The sequence below is a fragment of the Apodemus sylvaticus genome, chromosome 1, assembly GCF_947179515.1.
Source record: "Apodemus sylvaticus chromosome 1, mApoSyl1.1, whole genome shotgun sequence".
Taxonomy (NCBI): Eukaryota; Metazoa; Chordata; class Mammalia; order Rodentia; family Muridae; genus Apodemus; species Apodemus sylvaticus.
The window spans coordinates 29,772,168-29,786,109 of NC_067472.1; the positions used below are offsets into that span (position 1 = coordinate 29,772,168).

Below are 13,942 nucleotides of genomic sequence, written 5' to 3' on the forward strand. Positions count from 1 at the left end.
TTGTGTGTCATTCAGTAACATTTCTTTCACCCTTTCCTGGAACATAGTTTCTTTAACTCTTTCCATTAGCTTACAGTCTTTCTCTCTTCTCTCTGGAATACATGCCCCCTGCCCCACCCCACCACCGACCCCACATCAGCTCCTTCCTCTCATTCTGGCAGCTTACAATTTGTAACTCTGTCTTTCTCCTAGGGCACCCCTGCTCACAAAGCCCTCTAGCCAGCTGTTCTTTACTGAGGCGTAAAAGGAAGAGAAGCCTGTGTCAGAGGCAAGCTGAGGGGCCGGACCTCCAGAGCTCTTGATGAAGCTCTATATTTTCTTTTACACACCAGCACAGCCTCTCAGAGAAGAGCGTGCTCTCTGTTCCCCAGGAGAAGCCTGGAATCCTGGGAATTCGGACACATTTCAGGAAAGCCTTGTACCAGGCTTCAAAAACAAAGCATGCTGGTGCAGTTTCCATACCATGTGTACTTGGTGCAGAGTTGCAACACAACGGCCCTCGCTGTCTCCCAGGGCTACTGCTGAGCAGCCCCTGCCTGACAACTGCTGACCAAGGGTTATCGAATCAGATTGCCACTTTGCAAAAACAAACAAACAATCACACAAGCCACCCCCCCCCCCAAAAAAAGCCCAGTAAACAAAAAACAACGTGGCATTCTTGATGAAAGAGATTTGAAAAGGGCTGGCCCCACAAATGTGGATTGGGAGACTGCCAGTGCAGCCTTTAAGTATGGCTGTACCAGGTTCTGAGGAATAGGAGATACTCTGAGCCCCCAAAATTTTTCTGCCTGTCACTGGGTTTGTGACAGGCACCAATTTCTACCTTAATTTTTAAAAAATGTAGTTTCTTTGAATTATAATTACATTCCCTTTCCTTTCTTCCTTCTTTCCAACACCTCTCATGGGATCTCCCCATCCACCATGCTCACCCTGAAGTTCATAGTCTCTTTTTCTTCCGTTGTTTATATATATATACACACACACACACACACACACACACACACACCCCTGTTCCTTCTGTGTAAGTGGTGCTGGATGACCACTTATGCGTTTGTCCCCTCTGGGAGACCCTTTCTCCTGCTCTCAGCTGTCCCCAGTTGTCTGTAATTCATTTTCTAGGCTTGAGGCCTCCTGAGCCTTTCCCCTCCCTGTTGGTCTGTCTATTGGTGTCATTGTTGTTCAGGTCTTGTTTAATTTCCCTTTTTAATTGGATCCCAATTAAATGTTTAAGGGCCTAGCTGCAAGGATAATTGGAGACTTCCATGCTGTAGACATTCGTCCACACTTGTCAGTTACTGTGCTTGTCTAGTCCCAAAAAGGACTTGTGTCTTCACAGAACACCTCCGCTGCAAAAGCAAGCCCGTGACTTTCACTGCTTTCTCTGTCAGCACACAAGGAAGCCTCCCAGGGTGCATGCACTGCCTGCCCTCCCTCATGGTTCAGCTCCTTTATAAGGAGTGTTTCCAAGCCTCCTTTGCTTCCTGTCCTCAAGCTCCTTGCTAACATGACCCTTACTACCATTGTGTAGAAGGAAAAGATGCTAACATGCCTTCTTAAGATCAGAGTCCACGTAACTTGGAACTGGGAGATGAGCGTGTTACTGAATGGCTTGGGACAGACTCAGAGAATGGGATGGTCAGCGTGAAGCGAGCACTGCCGTGGTCAGTGTTATAGCCCAGTGGTCCAGCACACTTGACTTGGGATGTAAGGGCATGCAAGTCCTGTGGCAGACTGCAGTTGGAGTTGAGGGACAATTTTATATTCAAGGATGCAGGAAGACCCGTTTAAAACACCTATCTTGGCTACCTCACAAACTGTCTTTAACAAGTAGTTACTAGTTTTTTCTCAAGTGGCATAATAGAAACTTCCCTTTTTGAACTATGTTCCTGTTTTGACCATGTTTTTTGAAATTACTTATTATCAAAAGGAAATATTCACAGACACTTGGCATGTTGTTGTTCTCTGGGTAACTGGTGGTATTTGTGTCCATCAGCAGCCGCCCGAGAGGGACACCATTCTTCCAGGGTCTCTCATTACAGAGAGTAATAAGGCTTCTTAGCAGGTTTCTGAAGTACAGGTTGGGATATAAAAGGTTTCTTTTGAAAGCTCTTCTCTGGGGTACAGAGCGGTAGGTGCCTGCTCTACGGAGATGAACATTGGGTAATTTGTAAGTGCTGGATTCTGAATGATGTGTCTTCTGATTTTAGTGACTCTTGGGCAGGAACAGCACATCAGATCCTCTACACAGCTTCATTCCTGTGAATACTTTCCTTTGCTAAAGCACTGTGGCCCTGCTGTGAGACTCTTGGTTTCTGTGGCTAGGAGGAGACCAAAGCCAGACCTTTTGCTCTGGGAATTGGAAGGCCATGTGGGGTGGTGCGTTAGTAAGTTGGTCTAACTTCCTCCGCATACTGGTTAGGTTATCTTTACTTTATTGAGTTGTTTGTATACCTGTAGAGAGGAAGCGAAACTCCCTTTGGTCAGGCTCCTTTCTTCCTTCTTCCTCTTTCTCTGCCTGTTATCTTCATAGAGGTTTGCCTAGTAATAGGAAGACCCTTCCTCTACTTGTCTATCAGGAATAACTTCCCTGATCTGTAGTCTCTGGAGACTTTGCTATTGACAATGCATTAGCCAATGTGCTTTCATCACTAGCATGACAGTGTCTTCCTGAATAGTATCAGCTATCAGCTGGCTACCATTTCCTTTCTGTGGCCTTAAAATGTTTTATTTTGATCCAGTTATTGGAATTCTTATCCTCAGACTCTCCCAGAATGATACTGACTCCAGGCAAGCCTGTATGTGGTGTCCAAAGTTACGGTTTTTTGTTTTGTTTTGTTTCTGTTTCTGTGTATGAGAGTAATTCAAATGAATATTAATTTTAAAATGTGGTTTATTTAATGTATTTATTTTGGGACAGGGTCTCAGTTTGTTGGTCAGGTTGGTCTTAAACTCACTCTGTTGCCCAGGCTGACCTCAGACTTAACTGTTCTCCTACTTACTTTCCTGAGTATTAGATTGAAAATAAACATGCGCCTCTGTGCCTGCGTGCCACTTTTTGAAAAAAAAGATAGCATTTTCTTTTCTATATAGTACATAGAATCACACGCATGTATTTTGTATGTCATTACTCATACATACATGATGAAAGAGGATCAGGCTCTGTTTAGTAGACACAGTCTTTGATGGAATGGCATGAAGCATGCCTAAGCCTTTTGTTCAGTGGGTTCGTGTCTCTGTGCAGGGTTTTTGAGCACATAGCTCCATGTGTCTCTTACTTATCTCATTTAGCCTCTTGATTGTATTGTGATTAAAAGGAAAACAAACATCCTGCTACCCTTGTATGCTAGAGTTCTAATCATTATAGGTTGGAAACTGTGCTCTCCCACTCTATTTCTATAATAAGCTATCTGAGGATATACTCTTAGATGGTCCTGGTGCACAGCCTTTCCTAGCTCCAGGCATAGACTTGTTCTTCCAGTTGTCCAATCGCAGCTGTATGTGTCTACCAGGATAACCAAGGTGAATCTGGCAGGGAGGAAAGACAATTTCTCAATAGACAGATAACGAAGATTACTATTGACCAGTGGACTGTTTGTTAGGAGGGATTTAAAGACCAATGGGCAGATAGTAGGGGTTTTAACAGCCTTGTCTCTTTAAATTATTGTAAGCAGCTCATTATATGAAGCATTAATTGCACACTTTATATGTACTTTACTTATTTTCTCCTAGACCGGAAGAAAGACTGATGAAGAAGAGTAACAGCATGATTGAGGTAAATGGATATTTAATTCTTTTATGCTCTAGTGTCTATTTTCTGTCAGAGAAATCTAAACTAATGATCCTGGCCAGCTTGCATATATTAAAGATTGTAGAGAGTCATCATTAAACACATTTCACTTACTTAATTTAGTTGTGTATGTATATGGAGCATGAACTTACTCATTCAAAATAAAACATAAGTAGTACTTTTGTCTAGCCCAGAATAATTTTCTTCCAAGTATTTAATGACATGAATTATACATCAGAATTTTCATTGTAAGAGTTGTGTTTCAGAGTGCACGTCTCACAGCATGGCATAGCATGTTAGTTGTTTGCCATACAGACTTTTTAGACTATTTGTATGGTGCTGACCCCTGACACTTGAGTCCAAACTGCAAATGTCCATTGGTGTAATGTCCAGACAGTTGCTGGACATTCTTCACGGCAAGCATTGAGGACCATCATTGGGAACAGTTTCTATCACTTGCTTTGGGGAACTCAGTATTTTCTCCCTCTTGTTTCTTCCTCATTTTATTTTTCAAGCAGTTGTATATACATTGGTGTCTGTTAGGGTCACTGTGCTGTGATGAAACACCATAACCAAAGCAACTGGAGGAGGAATGGGTTTATTTCAGCTTACACTTAAATATATCACTGTTCACAGGCTAGAGACATTAGGGCAAGAAAACAAGCAGGGCAGGATTCTGGAGGCAGGTGCTGATGCTTAGGCTGTGGAGAGGTGATGCTCACTGGCTTGCTCAGCCTGCTTTCTCACAGAACTCAGGACCAGCAGCCTAAAGACAGCCCCGCCCACAAAGACCTGGCCCCATCTCATCAACCAGTAATTAAGAACAGGCCTTACAGGCTTACTTGGAGTCCGATCTTATGAAGGCATTTTCTTATTTAAGGTTCCTTCCTCTGGGATCATGTTAGCTTATGTCAAGCTGATATAAAACTATCCAGGGCAATTGGTTAATAGTTTCCCATGGCCCTTTGACTAAGGGTAGACTGTTTCAGCTCTTTTGATTGTATTTTCTGGTATTCATGGGTCTATCTGTTTCAAATATAGAAAATGCCCTAAGTGTCATTTTAGTGGTTGCTTAAAAAAAAAAAAAGCAACCATTAGATTTCTGTTCTGCTTCCTGTTGAAGATTTAAAGATGACCCTTGACTGCTAGGGTTCACTTTCCCTTTCTGCTTCTCTATGTCCACCCACTTTCTCTTTTCCTTCTCTTCTTCCAGCACCACCTTCTATCATTTTCTTCTATGAGGGGTGGGGAGGGACTCTAGGCTCACGCTGGCCTCAAGCCTCAGCCTCTACCTCAGTCTCTAGGATTATTAGATACGACCATTATGCCCAGACCACCTTTGTCTTAATGCAATCACGGTCTAGATTGCGTTTAATTACTAATATGACTACACATAGTTTTGCCTGAGCTCTGTGGTACCTAATGGCATGTCCCAGCCATTCTGAGCTTCTGAAACCCCTGACTGGGCTGTGCACTCCCCTCCACTTTCCCTCTCTCCTTTCTCTCTCTTCTGTCCCTCTTTCTCCTTCCTTCCCTTCTTCCCTCTCTCCATCCCTCTCTTTCTCTGTCTTTGGAGTTTTTCACTGGTCTCTCACTCTTTGAGTCTTCTGTGGATCCCCCATTTCCTTCACTGTGTGGTTTTGGCCAGCATGCTCCTCTGTCTGCCTGTTTTGATTTCTCAGAGCTTGGTGATTACATTTAGAAAATCCAGGATAACCTCCCCATGCCCCTTTTAATGTGATTTTTAAAAAATCATCACATCATTTACCTCTATTAGAATCTGTTGTTTCCTTGAGACTGCTTGCTTTCTAACCTGACCATTCATGCATGTAGCAGCACATAATAGAATCTTATTTTTAAGGATTGAATACTATTCCTTTGATTATACAACCATGTTTTCCTTATCCATTTATTTAGTAGTGGACATAGAGTATGGTAAGTTCTATTTTTGGCTATTGTTAAGATAGCCACACTGAATGTTGGTATTCAAATATCTCTTCCAAATCCTGTTTTCAGTCCTTTCAGATATATCCCATAAATGGAATTACCAGACCCTATGGTAGTTTTATGTTTAATTTTTTTTTTGAGGAATTGTCTGTGTATTCTTCATCCCAGTTGTAACATTTTACATTTCTAAGAATGTACAAGGGTTCCAGTTTCTCCACAATCTTGTCTGAAGTAAGAATTTTGGTTTCTTTAAAGACACAGCAATATAAGAGTGTTTCTGTTTTAATCCCAAGTGTGGGATATGGGGCTGCTTCAGGTCGTCCACAGCACCTATACTTTGCCTCATGCTCTACCAGGGGCATGGTGACAGTTGCAGATAGTTTTTGTGAGTGTGACATGGAATTCTGGGAACTGTTCAGGGGACATATAACTGCTAGAGCCCTGATAAAGGAGTTGACTGCTAGTTGGCTGGTTGGTGATTGGATGTTGTTAGTTGTGGTTTATTAGGACTTGTCAAGTAGGCAGAGGCAAAGATGAAAAGAAGAAATTAGATATCCTCATGTTGAAGAAGCAAACTTGTCCCAAGAAACTCAATGCCCCTAATCAGCAGGAAGTAGTCTGAAAACATTGCCATCCCCTCCCCCAGCCTTCTTCCTCTCCTGTCTGCTGTTAGGGGCTTAGAAGGAAAGATGAATTGGGGTGGAGAAAGATGGAAGAAAAAGGAACCCATAACACAGCATAAGATGTGGTGACCCTTGTCACCACTTGTTATTGTCTGGTTTTGTTAATGACCCCTCTTCTGTGTGAGAGGCCGTATCTGCCTGTGCTTTACTTGCTTCTTCTGAAGCATAGAGATGGTGAACACCCATCTGTTCATGTACAGTTGAGCATTTGCTTATCACCCAAATCACAGGGAGAGGTCTGTGCAACTGCATTGTGCACTGTGCATTCTCGTTACTTGGCTTTTTCTGGTGTTGTGTGCTAAGAGATCCTTACCTGTGGCTGTGATTCCTTTCAGATGCATGGTTTGCAAATGGAGTCCATCTTTCACTCTGCTAATTGGTTCTTTGCCACCTAATCCTGGTATGCTGTGCTTTTGTTGCCTGGGCTCTCAGGGTTGTATCCAAAAACTCCATTGGCAAATTGCTTGCTCTGAAGTCTTGTGCTTGCATTGTCTTCTAGGAATTTTAGTTTCAAATCTTACTTTTTACAACTCAAATCCATTTTGACTTAATCTTTGTAAATGGTAGAAGGTAAGAATCCAGACATTTTTAGGCTGGCTGCTATCTTGGTCTCCTCTCCTTAGTGCTGAGGGAACCCTTGCTGGCTGTTCCTCTGCTCCTCAGTCTCTATTGTCACTCTGTCCTACCAGCGCGCACAGCACACTGCCCCTGGTGACCCTCATCTTCTGTGGTGTGGCTTCCAGGGCTTCTGACTTTATGGGTTACCATTATCTCCACGTTCTACTATTTCAATGGAGACCTGGAAGGAAGGGGTCAGCTGTAATGGCCACCTACAACCTCAAAGTGTGGCTTTTAAAAGTCACATTTGAAAGTCTTTAAAGAGCTACTCCAGAAATAATTTCCAAATCAGTTTCTTTTCTGTCGAATTTATTTACTTGTTTTGTAATTCATCTTGTGGTGCTGGGAACTGAGCCCCAGGACCCTAGCCATGCCCAGCAACTGCTCAGTCCTGCAGCTTCATCCCCAGCCTCTTTGCTTCTTTTTGGTAACCTTGACAGGTGACTGGTGCACTAGTACCCGAGCAGACAGTAGTGTGTTTACTCTCCAAATAGTATTTCAAGATCAATGTAAAGTAAGACTTTTGTCATGAAGTAAGGTGAGGCTTGATGGAAATTTGAATGTATTCTTTCCTTTTCATTGAGATTAAAGCCATGGGGCTTTTGCTTTTATTAAGAGGTGGTGTGGTTTATATAATATAAATGGATATCTCTGCACTGCCACAAATCTTTAATTGAATATTTTTACACTGGCAAGAGGGGTCTAGGTTTTAAAATTTTTGTCTCGTATAGTTAGTCGAGACAGCTGCTTTTTTTGTGACTGTTTTTAGGTATTGCAGGTGTAACATGATTTCTTTTTTCCCCCTTCCTTCCCTCCTTCCTTCCTTCCTTCCTTCCTTCCTTCCTTCCTTCCTTCCTTCCTTCCTTCCTTCCTTCCTTCTTCCCTCCCTCCCTCCCTCCCTCCCTCCCTCCCTCCCTCCCTCCCTCCCTCCCTCCCTCCTTCCTTCCTTCCTTCCTTCCTTCCTTCCTTCCTTCCTTCCTTCCTTCCTTCCTTCCTTCCTTCCTTCCTTCCTTCCTTCCTTCCTTCGTATTGCCTTTGCTGCCCTGGAACTTGCTATGTACAGCAAGCTGGCCTTGAACTTATAGAACTCTGCCTGTTTCTTTCCCACAAGTACTTGGAGTAAAGGTGTACTCCACCATGTTGGGCTGAACATGATCTCTTAAAAGATAATACAACTTTCCCAAGTGGAGCTTCTTTGTTCTTTGAGCTGTTTATTCACAGTTCGTGTGGGTGTGATTCGGCAGCAGCTGAGCCCATGCCTAGCATCTACGATGCTCTAGATACTCTCGGGCACCACACAGGAGGGGAGAGTTAAGCCTGTTAGTACGTTCAGTAAGCTGGTTATTTCAGTGTGGGGTTCAAGAATAGCATCTTGATAATTTGAGATTGAGGCTTAGTATGGTCTTGAGTTTCAATATTGACTTTAGGTGAACCTTAAAAAGATTTAGAGCCTTATAGATTATAAAATGGGAGGGAAAGGGATGAGAAGCTGAGTGTTTCAGTTACTGTTGTATAGCTGTGGCTTGCAGACCATGACTACGGCAACTTATAAAAGAGAGCATTTGGTTGGGGGCCTGCTTACAGTTTGTGGGAACATGTGTAGGTAGGCAGCCATGACTGCTGAGACAGTATCTGAGAGCTTACATTTTTTTCAAGTTGGAGAGACTGGGCCTGGCATGGGCTTTTGAAACCTTAAAGTACACCCCTGTGACATAGCTCCAACAAGGCCACACCTCCTAATCCTTATTCTTTTTTTCCCTATATTTTTTGTTTACATTCCAAATGATTTCTCCTTTCTGGATTTCCCCTCCCGATAAATCCCATAAGCTCTCTTCCCTCTGCCTGTTCCCCAGTCAACCCCCTCCCACTTCTCTGTCCTGGTAGTCAGGACACTGCTGCATCGAGCCTTTCCATGACCAGGGACCTCTCCTTCCTTCTTCTTGGCAATGATTTGATATGTGAATTGTGTCTTGGGTATTCAGAGCTTCTGGGCTAATATCCACTTATCAGTGACTGCATTCCATGTGTGTTCTTTTGTGAATGGGTTACCTCACTTAGGATGATATTTTCCAGTTCCATCCATTTGTCTAAGAATTTCATGAATTCATTGTTTTTAATTGCTGAGTAGTATTCTATTGTGTAAATATACAACATTTTCTGTATCCATTCCTCCATTGAGGGACATCTGGGTTCTTTCCAGCTTCTGGCTATTATAAATAAGGCTGCTATGAACATAGTGAAGCATGTGTCCTTATTGCATGCCAGGAAATCCTCTGGGTATATGTCCAGGAGTGATATAGCAGGGTCCTCCAGAAGTGTCATGCCCAGTTTTCTGAGGAACCACCAGACTGATTTCCAGAGTGGTTGTACCAGCTTACAATCCCACCAGCTGTGGAGGAGTGTTCCTCTTTCTCCACATCCTCGCCAACCTGCTGTCTCCTGAGTTTTTAATCTTAGCCATTCTGACTGGTGTGAGGTGAAATCTCAGGGTTGCTATGATTTGCATTTCCCTAATGCCTAATGATGTTGAACATTTCTTAAGGTGCTTCTCAGCCATTCGAAATTCTTCAGGTGAAAATTCTGTTTAGCTCTGTACCCCATTTTTTAATAGGGTTATTTGGCTCTCTAGAGTCTAACTTCTTGAGTTCTTTGTATATATTGGATATTAGCCCTCTGTTGGATGTAGGGTTGGTGAAGATCTTTTCCCGATTTGTTGGTTGTCGTTTTGTCTTTTTGACAGTGTCCTTTGCCTTACAGAAACCTTGTAATTTTATGAGGTCCCATTTGTCAATTTTTGATCTTAGAGCATAAGCTATTGGTGTTCTGTTCAGGAAATTTCCCCCTGTGCCCATGTACTTGATGCTCTTCCCCAGTTTCTTTTCTATTAGTTTCAGTGTGTCTGGTTTTGTGTGGAGGTCCTTGATCCACTTGGAGTTGAGCTTAGTACAAGGAGATAAGAATGGATCGATTTGCATTCTTCTGCATGCTGACTTCCAGTTGAACTAGCACCATTTGTTGAAAAGGCTATCTTTTTTCCACTGGATGGTATTAGCCCCAGGGATGCAGGGATGGTTCAATATACAGTCCACCAATGCAATCTACTACATAAACAAACTCAAAGAAAAAAAAAAACCACATGGTCATTTCATTAGATGCTGAAAAAGCATTTGATAAAATTCAGCATCCTTTCATGCTGAAAGTCTTGGAAAGAATAAGAATTAAAGGCCCATACCTAAACATAGTAAAAGTAATATACAGCAAACCTGTAGCCAACATCAAACTAAATGGAGAGAAACTTGAAGCAATACCACTAAAATCAGGGACTAGACAAGGCTGCCCCCTCTCTCCATATCTTTTCAATATAGTACTTGAAGTTCTAGATAGAGCAATTAAACAACATAAGGAAGTCAAAGGGATACAAATTGGAAAGGAAGAAGTCAAATTATCACTATTTGCAGATGATATGATAGTATACTTAAGTGACCCAAAAAATTCTACCAGAGAACTCTTACAGCTGATAAACAACTTGGGTAAAGTGGCTGGTTATAAAATCAACTCAAGCAAATCAGTAGTCTTCCTATGCTCAAAGGATAAGCAGGCTGAGAAAGAGATTGGGGAAATGACACCCTTTACAATAACCACAAACAATATAAAGTATCTTGGTGTGACTCTAACCAAACAAGTGAAAGATCTGTACAATAAGAACTTCAGGTCTCTGAAGAAGGAAATCAAAGAAGAACTCAGAAAATGGAAAAATCTTCCATGTTCTTGGATTGGCAGGCTTAATATAGTAAAAATGGCCACCTTGACAAAAGCAATCTACAGATTCAGTGCAATCCCCATCAAAATCCCAACTCAGTTCTTCATAGAGTTAGAAAGGGCAATTCTCATATTTATTTGGAATAACAAAAATACCCAGGATATCAAAAACTATTCTCAACAGTAAAAGAACTTCTGGGGAAATCAGTATCCCGGACCTCAAGCTATACTACAGAGCAATAGTGTTAAAAACTGCATGGTATTGGTACAGTGACAGGCAGGTGGATCAATGGAATAGAATTGAAGATCCAGAAATGAACCCACACACGTATGGTCACTTGACCTCCTAATTCTTCTTAAAGCAGTTCTGCCAACTATGGACCTGACATTGATTTATGTGAACCTGTGGGAGTCATTCTCATTTAAACTACCATAAGGGTTAAAGATTTAGTTTTTTTAAAAGATTTATTTATTATTATATGTGAATACACAGTTGCTGTCTTCAGACACTCCAGAAAAGGGAGTCAGATCTCCTTACAGATGTTTGTGAGCACCATGTGGTTGCTGGGATTTGAACTTAGGACCTTCGGAAGAGCAGTCAGTGCTCTTAACTACTGAGCCATCCCTCCAGCCCCAAAGATTTAGTTTTTAATTAAGAAACAAATGAATCATGTGTGTTTTATGATAATAAAAATGAAGTACAAAAATCAAAAAGCTGAGATAGAAGTGAAGCATGGGGGAGGGGCTGCTGCAGCTATTTTTCAAGTCGTTTCCCCTCATAATGCTGTTACTGTTGTTGAGGCTGCCTGTGTAAGGTTAGGGTTAGCTTTGGGATCTTAGGATGATGCTTCAGAGTTAATCTTAAACTGTTCCCAGGGTCTGAGAACGCCTTTGAGTTCATAGGCGTGTACCATATTGTCTGACTTGGAAACTTAACACCTGACAAGACCGGGCTGAGAGACCACCATACCTGAGAATCATTGTAAAAGAGCAGAACTGCTGGGTGTGAAGCCATAGCTGTCAGAGGTAACAAGGGAGCGCCTGGCCTGAGCCTGCTGGGCCTACCTGAGCCTGCTGTGCCTGCCTGAGCCTGCTGTGCCTGCCTGAGCCTGCTGTGCCTGCCTGAGCCTGCTGGGCCTGCCTGAGCCTGCCGTGCCTACCTGAGCCTGCTGTGCCTGGCCTGAGCCTGCTGGGCCTACCTGAGCCTGCTGGGCCTACCTGAGCCTGCTGGGCCTGGCCTGAGCCTGCTGTGCCTGGCCTGAGCCTGCTGGGCCTACCTGAGCCTGCTGGGCCTACCTGAGCCTGCTGGGCCTACCTGAGCCTGCTGGGCCTGGCCTGAGCCTGCTGTGCCTGCCTGAGCCTGCTGTGCCTGCCTGAGCCTGCCGTGCCTACCTGAGCCTGCTGGGCCTGGCCTGAGCCTGCTGTGCCTGCCTGAGCCTGCTGTGCCTACCTGAGCCTGCTGTGCCTGCCTGAGCCTGCTGTGCCTGCCTGAGCCTGCCGTGCCTACCTGAGCCTGCTGTGCCTGCCTGAGCCTGCTGTGCCTGCCTGAGCCTGCTGTGCCTGCCTGAGCCTGCCGTGCCTACCTGGATGGCCTGAGTCAGGAACAGGTGGAGTGTAGAGCCAGTGCTTCTGGAGTTCTCTCCCCAGGAATGTCACTCCTTAGCTCTGACTCAGCCTCTTTGATAGTCCTTCCGGTTGCTTGAGGGGACCAAAAAAAGCAGCAGTGATAAGCTTGACTCTGGCCAGGTGCTCTTTCTTGACAGGGAATTTCTGGCTGGACACCTCATTGGCGACTTCTCTTGGGGCAGAGCAGATCGTATTGAACCTTGACCAGTGTGTGCCCTCCAAATAAGCTTCCTTTGGCTTTTGTACTTAGCATGGTCATCACTGAGGCTGTCTGGGAGGGACCTGGTGGCAGGTGTGTGACCTAGACTCTACTCCATTGTCTGGAATAGTACAGTGTGCTGCCTCCTTCTTTTGAGATTGAATTTTAAAGCATCTGTTTAATTCTTGTGGAACTATACTTTTAAAATATATGCTACTCCTATTTCAAATGGTCTTTGTATCATATTAGGATTTAAAATTGATACTTTCTATATTTACTATCTTCCTCATTTTGCTAAGTTTATTGTCATGAGTCCTTATTAAGAAATATACTCTATTTCTGATGCAGGCTCTGCTGTGGCGTCTGGGGTCATTTTCACTGTCTTTCTGACCTTTTCAGTGTAAACCTAGTGAAGTTGAAGGTAATACCAGAGAAGAAAGGATGAGATATTTTCTAGAAATCTTATGTAGTTCACAAGCTTATTTTAGCAGCTGAAGCCTTTTTAATAGAGGTCACCTGGGACTGCGGCTTTAGCCAGGGTCAAACCCAAATACTGTCAACAGAACCAAGTGGGAACAAACCACAAGCCAGCCACTCAGATGCCATGCATGGGCTCTGTGATTCTGGACCACTCAAGGAGTTGTCCTGGAGTGGTCAGACTTAGAGCACAGGAGCATAGCATCCGTACTTTGTCGTGTTTAAAATGATGGAAGCAACCCAAGGCTTGAAGCAATGATGATCCTTGCCTGAGATCACATGGTTAGAGATTGACAGTAGATCTGATTGCACAGACTGTGTTAACTCTGCCTTGATGGCTACACACAGCAGTGACATTAAGGAGGCAGCCATGCATGAGAATTTCCTTACATTTCACACCCACACAAGGGCATTCTGACGCTGTGGTGACAGCGTTCTCCTTGCAGAAGTAGCAGCTTCTATTGGCCCTGCTGTTTTCTTATAGGGGGGACATTTCTGGTTTCGGCTGGAGGGTGTGTCTGTTGTGAGCTGTGTCCTCACAGAGGAGTGTAGGCTCCTCTGATGGCGGCAGCCGTGCCACCAGCTTGTTTCTGTGCTTGTGTCCTTAGCAGGCTGGGACTAGGATTCCAGCATGCCATCCTACCCAGGAGGACGGTTCTTGCATTCCTCAAACAAATTTCATTATTTTGGCTCATATACCTGTCTTTGCCGACAGTGGAACTGCCCCTCTTTTGCCCCTTACCACCCCCCCCCATCTTCCCACTCCCCTGTTTGTTTTACTAATACTTAATTGTTTTGAGACAGGCTCTGCATGCGGCTGCCATGAGAGGCGTGCCCCACCAGCCT

The 13,942-nt window shown here is 43.8% G+C and overlaps 1 protein-coding gene across 9 annotated transcripts in view; it reads left to right on the top strand.

Annotated features, from left to right (window-relative positions):
* The window catches only part of Sgms1 (sphingomyelin synthase 1), a 274,151-nt gene that overhangs the window by 148,900 nt on the left and 111,309 nt on the right, over positions 1 to 13,942 (top strand). For 8 of the 9 annotated variants that reach the window (XM_052187219.1, XM_052187194.1, XM_052187204.1 and 5 more), the window contains one exon: positions 3,730 to 3,772. The exons of the other annotated variant lie outside the window; for it this stretch is intronic. The gene's annotated coding sequence lies outside the window, so the exon portion shown is untranslated. The remainder of the gene's footprint in view (positions 1 to 3,729; positions 3,773 to 13,942) is intronic. 9 annotated transcript variants of the gene reach the window in all.